The 12,099-nt window shown below is 46.5% G+C and overlaps 1 protein-coding gene across 6 annotated transcripts in view; it reads right to left on the minus strand.

The window, feature by feature from the left end:
- The window catches only part of BCL6B (BCL6B transcription repressor), a 61,249-nt gene that overhangs the window by 25,055 nt on the left and 24,095 nt on the right, over positions 1–12,099 (minus strand). For 2 of the 6 annotated variants that reach the window (XM_085880032.1, XM_085880033.1), the window contains exon 2: positions 147–288. The exons of the other annotated variants lie outside the window; for them this stretch is intronic. The gene's annotated coding sequence lies outside the window, so the exon portion shown is untranslated. The remainder of the gene's footprint in view (positions 1–146; positions 289–12,099) is intronic. 6 annotated transcript variants of the gene reach the window in all.

A 12,099-nucleotide genomic window follows, 5' to 3' on the forward strand; every position in this document is an offset into this window, starting at 1 on the left:
TTGGACAGCTTGCCTTGCTCGTCTTCCAGCCCATTGTACATGAATACAATAATAGGTGAAGCACCTCTTACACAGGTACAATTCACAATCGCGACAGATTTGCCAGAGTGTTTGCCACCAAAGGTACACCTCGTTAGGTCACGTACGCTCACTGTTTTCACCAATTGCTTCAATCGCCGAGGACAGCGCAAGTCTCTGGGAGCCGCGTGCCATCCGTGAGCATTGGAATATGAAAGGGAAAGCGATAATGGGAACTCCTCCAGAAGCAATCTGCAACCGATTTCCAATCTACTAAAGGAGGGGGGAAAAAAAAAACAAAAACAAAAACAAAATGTTGGTAGAGTCGATATATCTCTTGGTTCTTGTTCATGCTGTCAAATTGTACTTTTTCATCATCATTGTTCAACGCATTGTCATTGGTGATCAAACTCAACGGAATCATCATCTCTGCTGTTTATAGACAGCAGACATCTGTGGACTAAGTAGTCCTCCGCCCACCACTGTTTGTTGTCATTCTGATAATTTGTCCCAACTAATTAATTTAGAGATATTCAACAAGCACAATGCACAATGCACAATTCTGATTCTTCATGGAGATTTTAACCTCTAACCTGAAACAAAGGCTCAACTACTCTTCACGAAGAACGCCGGGGAATGTTTAATGTCCAGCATATAATACCGGCAGACAGGACGTCCGATTTCAAGTCCATCCAACGGACGGCACACACATTGTTGTATTGCCCTGCCAGTGAAACACCAGGATGACAGTCTATAGGTCGGATCGACATTCGAACCCAGGCGAGACAGCTCGTAGGTGAATGAACGTACCTGGAGGCTGTATGTTGCCAGCCTCAGCTCTGCTTCCTGAACCCTTTCCTATAGCTGAGCAAGCATCAGCTCAAATCAAATGCAATGCAACAAAGAAGTGTGTCAATATAAATGTATACAATTCGCGAAGAACCCCTCTTTCAGACGAGCTAATTGTCCCAGAATTACGGACGAGATGACTTGCAATACCAGGAGCGGCACAATACGATATAACAGAGAGTTGGGGTCCTCGCCAAACCCTGAACCCCTGGAACTATTTTTTTAATAGCCTCAAACATTTCAATGCACACCCCGGCTACAACCTTGGGTGCCGGAAGTGTCGGGGGCAAAGGGAGGGGGGCTGTGCCCCCTGTACATTTCAATAAAGTTGCAACAACGTGTGACTGTTCAATATTAAACATAAGGCCTACTATTTTATCAGCCTGGTGTTGGCTAAATGGTTAAGGAGGCTGGCTTAATATGTTAGAGTTCCGAGTTCAGGTCCCTGTTGGCCATTAAAATAACAATAGGTGGGTTGACTCCACCCGTCATCCTTCCGACGTTGGCAAAATGAGTACCAGTTTATTGGGAAGAATAAACCGTTCGAGTACCTTGTGTCGGAGTGGCGACCCGTCCAGGATTGTGCCCCCGAGTCAAGGAAAAACTACCTCGGCAGCCCGATGTATCTGAAGATGTGTGAAGGAGTGGTTCTTCATCTTCCAGTATTCTTTCAGTAAGTATTCTCCAATCGTGAGTGTGGGTGTATGTACATACACATATATATATATATATATATATATATATATATATATATATATATATATATATATATATATATATATATATATATATATATATATATATATATATATATATATTGTTATGGATCTGGAAACCATTTGCATTCAACATACAGGTCCCAAAAGTCAGTTATCCCATTAAGTACATGTGTAGTCAGATCCCTTTCCTTTTTGTCTCGTGGGAGAATCAAAGGTGTGCGTTGTGTTGTCCTTTTAGGTAGGTTATTAAATCTTTACATCCAACGAAACATCCAACAAACCATCCAAGACCATCCAACAAACAAACCGACAACACCACTGAACAAGCGCTTAACCCGCCCAACTGGCAAATCGCTGTTTCGAGGCAAAATCTTTGTGAAGTACCTTTTTGGGCGAGTCCGCACGTGTGGAGTGGGCGGGCTTCCCGGTATGGCCGAAACCCTGCCCAGAAAGGGCGGACCCATGGAAGCCCCGTCCAATCAGGGCGAACAGTGACGTCAGTTTCACCAAGGCCCCTCCCCGCTGAGGGAGGTCCATAAAAGCTACGACGCCATCCTCAGCGGAGAGTTCGGTGGAGAGGAGTTTTCACGGTGGCTGCGAGCAGTCTGGTTCGTTCTTCACGGTGGCTGTTATGGGGAGAGGAGTTCTGTGGACCCCGACTATTCGCCACGCGAGCTCTGCCACGAGTCTCGAGTCCCACACTTGCGACTGGGACCAGACCGACAACCTTTGGCAGGTGCCGCACTACAGAGCATGCTTTCCCTCCGACGACCAGGTACCCACCGAACTCTGACCCCCAACTTGTCTCTCTTCACGGCTGCGAGGGTCAAATAAAGACTTTGGGGTTTCTTTTCTTTTTGTGTGTGTGTGTGTCTGCGTGTGGGCCCGTCTTTAAGTAGAACTAAGGAAGTGTTTTTTGCTTATTGTAAATATTTCGCTGCTTGCATATTCGTGCCAAGTCTTGCCTTTGTCTTTATTTTACTGTTAATAAATTTATTCGAAATGTTCCCAGTCCGTTTCTGTCCCTTCTTAAAGTCCAGTCACACCTTGACGTTTTAGCCAGCAATGGCAACGTATCAAAATGTATGTAAAACGCTGGCTTACGCTGAACTTTTGATGTTTTTTTTAAAGATTCGGACGTATTCATAACGAGTTGGTCGTATGCATAACATATTAGTAACGGACACGGAACGTTTCATTGTCTTATAGATAACTTATACCAACGAATGCTAAGCCTGTTGTCGGCGTTCACAACCTATGCCCACCAATAGTCTAACTTATGCATAGCGCGCTGCACGCATCGCCGACGATGACGTGGCGTAGATTATGAAAAGGCTGCCACACAACGATTCAAATCATAACCGCCGGAGAAATGGAAGTGTCAACATCGCAGTCACACCTTGGCGATCTTGCCAGCGAATGCCGACCTCTGAAAAATGCGTCTAAAACGCTGGCGCACGTTGAATACAGTATGGGTAAGTTTGGTATACGTGAATAGAACGCCAAAGTATGCTATCATACGTCATATTAAGTGGAGTACGTCTTGTAATTTTAAACGCGTTAAACATTTTACGACGTACTTGCCGAATGCCTCAAACGTTCCGCATGCGATGGGAATAAGTTGTACGCACAATATGCGATTGTTGGCACACGTCGACAAAAGTTACTTGTAAGTTACTCATAAGTCGAAACACGTCAATGTAATGGTTAGCGTCAATGTTCCAGACTCCCTGGTTTTTATTTTTATTTTTTCTTCGGTATGACGGTGATGTTAACACTTCGATTTCTGGTGCGGTTATAATATAATATAATTAATAGGCTGCCGCTCAACGATTTAAATCATAACCGCACTAGAAATCGAAGTGTTAACATCACCGTCATACCAAAGAAAAAAACCCCCAAAAAAAAAACCAGGGAGTCTGGAACACTGACACTAACCATTACCTTGACGTGTTTCGACTTATGAGTAACGTACAAGTAACGTGTGTCGACGTGCGCCAATGATCGCGTAACGTGCCTACAACACGTTACTCATAGGTTAGAAATAAGTTTCAGGTACGCTAAACATTACCTCGAGGTGTTTCAACTTATGATTAACTTACAATTAACGTGTGTCAACGATCGCATAACGTGCCTACAACTTATGGCCAGCGTAGCGGAACGTGCGAGTCATACGCCGGCATACGTCGTAAAATTTCAAGCATGCTAAAATTTGAGGACAACCGCAAAGTACAACGTTTAAAGCCAGCGTACTTCGATGTATGGCAGTGTTTTTCAGCGTGCTCTCAATGTTTCCAAAACTTACCCATAACGTATTCAACGTGTGCCAGCGTTTTAGATAAATCTTTCAAAAATCGGCATAAGCTGGCTAAAACGTCAAGGTGTGACTGGGCCTTTACATTGGTCCAGCATGGTCCGGGTCTGTGTATAAGTGGGGTTTCATCCACGGTAATCGGTCTATCACAGCCGGCACGGCTTTGGCAGTGTCCTCTGAATGATGCCAGTAAAGGACAGAAATATGCAGTAAACACACGAGCCGACCCTCCAATTGAGAGTACACGTTTCACTTTTTGGTAGTCTTTAAAACTGGTAATAAATGAATTAGCAAAGTTAGTAAACCGTTTCTCCATTCTTGAGGTCCCTCGATGGCAACCCTAGTATAGTCACAGTGCAAATGGTTTACTGACACCTTCTGCACAAGGGGGGGGGGATTATTAGCCACAGCACAAAATATATTTGCCCCATCTCCCCACCCTGCTCCTGAAGGGGTAATATTGCAAAACATAGTTCAGTATTTAATGTTCTCACCACTGTAATCTGTCTTTTCTGTTCTTTTGAAGCATTTGGGTAGGCCTCAAAGTGCCAGTATAGGTGGGGAAAACTGCACAACCGTCGGCCCAAGGAAAGGGAAAGGACTATCCCGGGTGACAAGTCACAATAGGCGGTCCTCTCACAAGCCCGAGGACATATAGCAAGCGAGAGGGGAGGGGTGCAGTATATCATCGTGATTAGAGGTGATGGCCAGGCTCTATAAAAGCACGAGCAGCATGAGGAAATTAGGAGATGCCCACTCAACCTGGGGAGAAGCAGAGTCTCGAGTCTGCAAAGCTTCCTCGCTGTGCCACACCCCCACCCGGCCAGCCATGCCTCTCCACTCCTCTTCCTCCTCCTCCCCCCCCCCTCCTCCTCGATTGCACCGGACTGGACACACAGCACCAACCTGCATCAAGGACATGACTGTCTTGGCCACTCTGCATTCGTTCCTGCTGTGTCCCACCTGCACAGCAAGGGTAATTTCTGTCTTGTCCACCCCTATCTGATGTGTATTCCTGTGGTGCGAGGCTAAAGGCCTTTACGATAAGATAATTAAGGTTTCCAATCATCTACGGGTTTTGTGCGTGTGAAGTTGGTCGTGGGTAAGGGGTAATTGTTATGTTTCTATTAATTATTACCTCTGCCACCGAAGGTGAAGGAGGTTTTGTTTTCACCCCCTTCTGTCCGTTTGTTTGATTGTGTGCAGGATATCTCCCAAAGTTGTGGACGGATTCGGACGAAACTTGGTGGACATGTTAGGAGTGTGACAAGGACAAATTGATTCAATTTTGGTGAAGATCCCCAAAAATTTTTTTTAAGTGATTCTTCCATTTTTAAGTGATAGGGCCAAAACGATATGCAGCATGTTATTTTAAAAATGTATTGGGCCCGATATGTTCTTGTGGATCAGGCATTGCGTGGCGGAGGTATGCGCTCTCCCGAGTGCCATTCGAGTTTCCTCTTGTATTCCCGTTCCCCATGCACTGATCATAATTAAATATTGTGACGGTTTTGGAAATGTACCCTGGAGGAGAACATTCACGTACATTTAGGAGTCCTGAGAATGAGTTTATGTGGTAGGTAGACCTTCGCCCCTGGTCCGGGGGTTTGGGGGGACATGCGGTGAGTTTAGTTTGTGTATCCCTGGTGTGAAGTCTTCCTTAACCCTCCCTCTGCTACTTTCAATGTTTCTCTCAATCCATCACCAAACCTCAATTCAATAACCCCCTCCATCCCGTCAGTCTTTCCCTCAACCGCGCAGGTTTATTCTCGTTCTTCTGTGTCTTCCTCACCACTCAAATCCACTCATTCTTTCATTAGTCCCAATTAACCATCCGTTCATCCAACTATTCACTTTATTATTATTATTATTATTATTATTATTCACCAACTGTTCATTTGTCCCTCACCATGAGAGACGATTAATCCTTTGTGCTGATCGGATTACCATCCTCCAATCTTCATTCCCTGCACTTCCACATTCGTCATGTGGGACAATGCTTCTCAAGTAGGAAATAAAGTACAACTTCCCATATGCAGTGAAGTAGCATACGCAACACAGTACGTATTGTACAATGGAACGTTTGTGCGTGAGGGAGGGAGTGGGGGCACTCATCGCTGCTTTGGGCATGTGAAAGGAGCAGTGCGGCGTCAGTGGCAAGGCCACGGAATGACATGGATTTTCCACTGCTGGCACTACATCCTGCCCTATCGGACGTACACCATTGAGAAAGATGCTCGCTCGTGTGGCATTTACTCCATCGAAACCACGTCCAGCTGAAGCCGCTTTAATGAATGAAATGCAAACGCGTTCACTGCTGAAGCTGCTATGGATGTTGTTGATGCCACAGGGGCCGTTGATGCACGAAGAGTGCCACGAGTGTGTCTGACTACGTGATCGAGATTTCTGCCGGAGTGTGGGTCACGCGAGACCCAACTGCACTGGGACACAAGGCACAGGAACGATCGTGCGAGAGCCGGAGGCAAGTGGCCCATGACCGAGGAGAGCAGTGCAGTTCCCAGGGTGTCACGCAGCTCCATAAAGACGCAGCTCCATCCTAACCCCCCCCTCACAATATTTGGCTTGACATAACCCCGCATGTTGCATGAGGTAAGCGAGGAGTAGCCCCCACACTCCATTCTGCGTTCTTTCTATTCAATTCTACTTGTCTCCTTTCTTCCCAGATTGAATGATGGCTGTATGTCTTTTGTCTCAGTAAGTCTGTCGAAGGGGAATACATACTAGGGGTAAAGTCCACTCTTCTGTCTTTATGCTTGCTTGTAAATACGTGTTTGATGATTGCTGGCTTGTTTGTGTATAAATAAATAGTTGTTACATTTTCAATCTGCTCATAGCGTCCTTTCCTTCAATGGTTTAGCAGAGTCTGCATTATTGTTGGACGGGAAGTTTTGCCCAACTCATTTGCAGTGTGGGTTAGCCAGTGTTGCACTCTCTGCTTAGCTTGGCAGTGATATACGAGTGCACGTTGAGGGTGTGGACCCTAACTCAAGTAGTAGTACCAACGAGCAGGCAACGCAGTTGTGGACGCGAGGACCCTGCTCGGTGTAATTGCTTTTGCCGGCATCCACGGTTGCTAATCAACCAGTTAGGCCACGGAGTCATCTGTGGCAGGAGGCCTCGGGGTTGGTTGTGGCGGTGGGTCCGAGTACGCACCCCATGAACCCGGCGCATGTGTCGATGCTGCAATAACATACTTGGTCTCGGGGTGAATTTGGATGGTCATGATCGCCGATGTTGTAATTTGGCACATCCGTTAAAGCACCAGTTGCCCATAACAAAATTGTGTTATGTGCCTCACTGGCTTCATTTGGCCATTAATGAGGAGATCAGGTGCACAGCACCACATCAGCGCAGTGCATTGGCTGGCTCAGTGGTCCCATTAGCACGGTATTGTAGCAATCGACATGTGATCCAGCTCGGGGGCTGGCCGTTACGGATGCCTTGGCACAGCCCGCCAGGATTCGTACCAGAACACTGAGACATCCCGCAAGTGTAACAAGATAAATATGTCTATATATCCACAGAATCCAAAATACGTACTCCAACCTCCAGTTGTACCACATGGCTCAACCTTTCGGCCAGCAACACGGGGTTAACCGTACCTCCACTCGCCTTTGTCGAGAACACATTTCCTGTTAGGCTCCGCCCAGATATACCCAGGGTGGAAGGGGTTGACCGAATCAGTCGACCCATCACAGAGCTGTTTTTTTATTTTTTTTTTACAAGACCACGCGGCATTACACCAATTCTACCATCAGCCAATGGCAAGCTGGTGTTGTCACTCTTTCGCATCCGTTAAAGAGGCTCATTAAAATTGCGTCATGAGAAACCTCAATGTCTGAGAATAGCCAGAGATGCTGCAGTGTTTTCATGATTCAGTGAAGATCATGTCCCACTTTAGCTCTGTCCTCCTCCCCCTATCGGAGAGCATCTCTCGTGTATTTGTGTACAAGAGGACCTTCTACATCTGTTAAGGCGACAGTCTCCTCCATCAGAGGTGAACTCGTTTGGCCGGTATGCCACACCTCCAACATTCGCCTCTTGGTGCGGTTTGGGGATATGTTCACACACACTGATGACCTCTTTAGACCCTCTTTTTAAACATATCTCCAACAAGTGTATCTTGTTTTATTAACGATTTGCATTCCCCACATATTGGACTCTCTCTCTTCCTCATTTCTTCTCTCCTGTGCTGTCCTTTCTTTCTTTGCCTTTTTTAATGCTTGTATCTTGTATCTTTTAGATCTTTCCCTTTCAGTCATCCTTGCTCCCATCCTTTGTACAAACCCAATGCACTCCAATTGATTTGTTTCACTTCATAATATTTATGCCACCTGTTCCATCTTCATCTTCTTTTAGTCATAAAAAAAAATCCTTTAAAAAAAAGAAGTCAAATTTCTGTCTCATTGAGGGCCACCTATGGTTTTTTAGATTGTACCAACAACAAAACACAAAAAAAAACTACAGAAGGATTGAATCTAATCTTTCAGCACGGAACAGTGGACACAGCATGCGTCTGGAACAATCACCCCTCTAACACCTACACACAACTTCCCCACCCCACCTCTCCCATCCTCGCACTTACAGCCACCCTTTCCCCCTACCATCCCTCCCTTCCATTAAAACCTGCAGTAAAACATGAAAGAAACGTAAATCCCTCATTTGTGAAAAGCTCTAGCTATTCTGAGCAGCCTTTGGCTGCTGGTTGCATCATTTTGTAAGGGCGCAGCTGTGCCGCCGATTCAGTGCCCTCGATTGCACCAGTGCACTGGTGCTCATTTCGCCGACCTCAGAAGGATGACAGGCTGAATCAACCCCACCTGGTATTAATTCAACAGCCAACAGGGGCTCAACATCAAGACCCGAATATCTGAAGCCAGCTACCTACATCGTGAAGCTAACACCAGGCTTGTAAAAAGCTTTAAAATAGAAAGATATCAAACCGTTATGTGATGTTTAAATTTCCAGAAATAAAAGTGCACTACATATTTGGAATAACTTTATGTGTGTGCAGTTAACCCTTGACAAACAAAAAGAAGTGAGGGAGAGGGGTTTGGGAGAAATCACAATCACCTGGAAAAAAGGGGAGTTCTTGGGAGTGGGGGACTCAAAGTTTATCCACACTTAACTTTATCTCAATTGCAAACTTCAAAATAGTTGTTCACCTAAAGTAAGAACCGTATTAACTTGGAAGCAACTGATAGATTTCCTGACTGCCCGGACGGATCTTTAGCTGGATCCCGTCCTCCGTACAGGTTTCAACCCCTTCAAGCCAGAACCTCACCTCTCCAAACACTGGATCCACAACAAGAGCTTTTTTTCAGACAGTTCGTCAACTTGACAATGCAACCTCACTAATCAAACTACTGTATGTACAGGGTGTTTACAAAGTCCCGTTACCCCGTCCACAGAACTTGACGAATTAATATAATGAACACACAAGAGGTATAGATGTAAACGAAGAATCAAAGTCGTTTCAAATATCAAACGTAGTCTTTCCTGTGTGAAGTCATTTGTGAGCCCCCACATCCATCACTGCACGTTTTTCAACGAGAAAATTACTTTGGTCTGCCATTATATTCTCACATGGATCATGGTTTCAGACCTACAAGAGAAAAGGCTTACATATATATATATATATATATATATATATATATATATATATATATATATATATATATATATATATATATACATATATATATATATATATATATATATATATATATATATATATATATATATATATATATATATATATATATATATATTGTTGCGAATTCGCGCCCGCCGGTGTGCGAGCGGCCACGTTGCCCACCGGACGGACAATTCTGTCGTGACCCTCTCGGACTAACGCCGGGAACTAGTCACGGGTGGGCCTTTCGGCCTCACCACGATCGTGCCAATCGGCCCCCCGCGTGGGATAGGGTTGTTCGCCAAATTCGACCTACCTAAGTACCCACACGGAGGGTAGACCGGGCGATCGCACCTCGCCGCAGGTCGACTCCGGACTCGGGCCACTTTAAGCGACCCGTTCCGTACTATCGGGATAACCGAGCGGTGTTATCGTCAACCTCGACGGTTCCGATTAATTATCGGGCGTATTTAGCCCACTACCAACCCTTTACGTGAAGTAAGATGGAGATTCAATTAAAGAAAAGACGAAGTGAAACAGGAAAAACAGTTCAACATGAGGCACATTTATTCCGCGGCAAACGGAAAGCACACATATACAATTACAACAATTATGCACCAAAAGCAAATGTAACAAAAGGAACACAACAATGCAGATCTACTACCGACTACGCGAGCACACGGCAACACTTACACAGTTTTACTTTACAGACGGCTCCGACAACACATGTACTCAAAAGCAAAAGAAAGGGGCCACCCTCAAATACAAGGGGACAGACGGGGCTGTGGGGCGCGAGACCGCGTGGAGCCTGCCCGTCTTGTGATGAGCCGCAAATGCCGCGGCGGTGCCACGACTCTGCGCTCCTCCGCGGGTTTCGTTGGCACTGCTTGGAATGGGGTGGGAACGGGGCCCCCTTTTCGCACTATCTCAGCGCGGGGGGGAAACAGGGGGGGTTGTTGATGCTCTGGGGAAAGAGGATAGCTGGCTTGCTTGGGTCCCGCGACGAGCGACTCCACTGCGACCTTGACCGGGTTACCGGCTTCCCCTCTCTGCAGCTCCCCGACAGACTTCGAACCCCGACAGACTCCGACTCTCCTCCAGACCCGTCTTGACTGCTGCTGCCACACTCTGCTGCTGCCACACTTCGCCGCCGCCACACCTCTCCAACTCGCCCGAGCCCTAAACAGAAAACTGACTGAATTCGCCCCGCGCTCGGCGCGGCAGGAGAACCCATATGCAAATTTCCGGATCAGGATGAGCTCGGGGGCGGAGCCACGCTCGCCCATTGGACGGAGGAAAAGTGGGCGTGAACCTCCCCTGATCCTCGAATTTGCATATATCGATTCTACTCCGACGCGCCTGGAGGCTGGGCCAAATCGCCCCACGCTTAATGATTGGACGGATCGGAAGTGGGCGTGTATCATTCCTGATCCGACTTCCCCTCGGAAAGGCCGCTCTTTGTACCCGCGGCTCAGCGCGCGCCCTGTACGAGGCCAGGACAGCCCGACGCTCGGCGCCCACAAGTGGTGCGGGAATGGCCGCAGAAGGAGAGGCGAAGGTGGTGGAGGGTCTAAAGTGGCGGTCCCTGGCCACGGTGACGCTTGGAATGGTGGTGATGCGAGGTTTGCGGGATGGTGCTGTGAAGGTAAAGGTCGTGGCTGTTGGCATTATTGTTGTTGTGAAGCGGCGTTGCGGTTGGTGGTTGTTGTGTGATGGCGGTTGAGACGTGGTTGGTTCAAAATAAAGATAGAACAGAAAAACGGCTATCTTAAAGGGTCGCAGCCCGAATGAATCACATTTATTCCCTCTAAACATCGGGTTTGGGGCTAACTACACATGTACTTACAGAGATATCTCACCTACGGGACCTGAATGGTGGTTTGCGAATTTCCTCAACCACAACAATATATATATATATATATATATATATATATATATATATATATATATATATATATATATATATGAAAAATACCAGAGTAGGGGGTGGGGGTGAGGAGGGGAAAGGGATACCCCTTAAAACCCCCTGCTGTTTCATATGCATCATTGGTTGAGGGTGTGGCTGTGCCACTGATGCGGTGCCCCTATTACCAGTGCCCGTACTCATTTCACCGACCTTGGAAGGATGACAAGCTGAGTCAACCCCACCTGGTGTGAATTCAACAGCTGACAGGGGCTTAAACTCAGGACCTCCTGCAGTCGAGTTACCTTTTTCTCGGATTTTGGTGGCAGGATTTGCACTCCAGCCATCACAAAACACTTCATTCCACAAAACAAAACAAAAAAACACGAAAGAAAACGCAAATAAAACTTAAAATCCACAATGCAGAGCAGCTCACCGGATGATGGCATGGGGGCAAAGCCTTTTGGACCCCCATTATTTGATGAAAGGAGGAAAAGCACGGAGTAACCTCCCTGGGTCGGATTGCGGTGGTGTGTAGAAGGGTGTTGCTGAGGTGTTTCACCAGAAGGTGGTCTCCTCAGGTGGGTTCCTGGAATGTCCGATCCCGAAGAGAGGATGATCACCGGTCTCTGCTATCATG

Source organism: Eptatretus burgeri, chromosome 4 (assembly GCF_056783735.1).
Source record: "Eptatretus burgeri isolate ZD-2024b chromosome 4, Ebu_testis_v1, whole genome shotgun sequence".
NCBI classification, from domain to species: Eukaryota; Metazoa; Chordata; class Myxini; order Myxiniformes; family Myxinidae; genus Eptatretus; species Eptatretus burgeri.